This window comes from Rhinolophus hipposideros (genome assembly GCF_964194185.1).
Source record: "Rhinolophus hipposideros genome assembly, chromosome: X".
Classification (NCBI taxonomy): Eukaryota; Metazoa; Chordata; class Mammalia; order Chiroptera; family Rhinolophidae; genus Rhinolophus; species Rhinolophus hipposideros.
The window spans coordinates 108,916,529-108,918,679 of record NC_138046.1 but is presented as its reverse complement, the minus strand read 5'-3'; the positions used below and the strand labels follow the sequence as shown (position 1 = coordinate 108,918,679).

The 2,151-nt window shown below is 56.0% G+C and overlaps 1 pseudogene across 1 annotated transcript; it reads right to left on the bottom strand.

Annotated features, from left to right (window-relative positions):
- Positions 1-269: 269 nt before the first annotated feature.
- LOC308495166 (melanoma-associated antigen B1-like) lies at positions 270-1,273 on the bottom strand (annotated as a pseudogene). The gene has a single exon. The product of its transcript is annotated as a melanoma-associated antigen B1-like (transcript).
- Positions 1,274-2,151: the final 878 nt, after the last annotated feature.

Genomic DNA, 2,151 nt, shown 5'->3' with positions numbered 1-2,151 from the left:
CATTCTCATGTTTATATTTTGAATCTTGTAAACCTTTCTTAAAACAAATAATCTGAAATTGGTCTCCGTTTCTATGTGTTTATCTATCTACGTATCTATCTAGTATCTGTCATCTATCTATTCTTCTATCTCTACCCAGAAGTCACTCATGAGAAAAAAGGAAAAGCAGATAAACATTTTGTTAAAACTAAAGTGACCTCAACCGCCCACTACTTGACAGGCAGGCTGGTCTCTTCAACCCCGAGGTGAAAAGCCTGCCCCAGACCTCACTACATGTGGGAGGAGCCGTGCGCCGTGGCCTTGGAAGGCGCACGGACCTTGGCAATACTGGCAGCCCTGGCTGCGGCTCTCACCTCTGCTCTCTCTTCCTCATCTCTCAAAGTCTCCTCGTACAGCTTGGGGAAGGCACTCGGGACGGTCTCTTTGAGCCTGGCCAAACTTTCATCTTGGTGGTCTCAGCGTGGGCTCTTGGGCCCACAGGAACTCATAGCGTGGAGGATCACTGCCGGGCACCTGGCGATAGGTACTCCAGGTACTTGGGCTGCACTAAATCTTTGATGATGAGCCTCTTGGGCTCCCCGAAGATGGCGAGCCTCCTCCCAGCGTAGACGCCCAACACACTGAGTGATTCCCAGACCTCCTCCTCGGTGGCGCGGTTGCCCTTCAGGAAGATCACGGCCAGGAAGTTCATCAGGAGACCAGTCTTCAGGACACTCTTATCCCTGTTCAGACTTCCCTCACTGGGGAGATCCAGAATGGTGATGAGGGCATAGAAGTGATTGCCGGGGTCGACTGCCTTCACCTCAAGGCCAAAGACCAGCTCCATGTGTTGAGAGGCTCTCCTGAGGATCTCAGAGAACTGCTCCTTGTGCTTCTTTTTGACCGACTTCAGCATTTCTGCCTGTATAATGCACTCACCCATTTTATACTTCCCCAGGAGGAACTTCACCAGCCTGTGTGCCTTCCTGGTCAGAGGATCTGGGGGAGCCGACCGAGTGGACAATGCCACAAGGAAGGTGCTTGGGCCCTCCTCAACTTGGCTCTGGGCCCCTCCATCAGAACTTGGGAATGACACACCTGCCTCAGGAGGCCCAGCGGCTGAGGCTCCCTGAGGTTCCTGGAAAGGGCCAGGAGCAGGGCAGCTTTGGGGAGAACCCCCTGAAACAGGAGAAGTGGGGCACTCTTCTGCTGCTGCTGCAGCGGCCTGACCACCTCGGAGACTCTCAGTCTCAGCTGCACCCTGGAGACGTTTACTCTTCTGACCCCAAGGCATGATGACACAGGTCAGGCACAGCGGGCACCGGTGTGGGCAGAGCAGGTGAGGCCAGCACCTGGAGGAGGGAGAATGAGATGGTGTGTGCACCTCTGCAGGGAGATTCCACCTTGGCCTTAACCAAGGCCGCCTCTGCAGGTCTGAGCGCCGTCAGGGTTCTGTCTGGGGACCCAGGGGGCTCCTCTCTGATTGGCCTGGGTCCTCAGAACCCTGCAAAGCTGCATGGAGAGTACCTAGGACAGAGCCATACACCGTGTCTCGAGTTACTGGGGTGACGGCAGGGCCTGGCAAGGGGAACCTTGTGTTCTGGGTTTGCGATGTGCTCTCAGTTCATATTCAGGATCATTCTGTGAATTTTGGCCAGGCACCCCAGCCCCCCATGTGCTCTGCCTCTCTCCAGTAGACCCTTCAAAGACAGAATCGACATGTCCCTGGGGCCCTCTTTGATCACAGTACTTAGGGATTGTGAGGTGCCCTCTGTGTTTGGGGTGAGTGGTCCCCACAGTGATCATGCTCCGTAGCCTGACTCTCCACTGACCTGGAAATCCTCCCTCTGCTGACCGGCTGCCAGCCCCTTAGGCGCAGGCCGCCACCCCTAGGATCTCCCAAAGGAAAGTGAAAAAAGCACCATAGGCTTCACAGTGCCCAGTCCCTGCTATGCAATGTCACCTCTGGTGACCCACTGCCAGCGCCTTACCCCCCAGCCCCATGACTCTCCCCTAGGGAAGTGAGAAGGCCACTCGGGACACCCCGCCCAGACCTCCACGTCAATGACACCTCTGCTGACCTGCTGTCGGCCCCTGAGGCGCAGGACGCCACTCCCATGGTCTCCGCAAGCAAAGTGAGAAAGCACCTGGGGCTTTACACCCACCTCCACA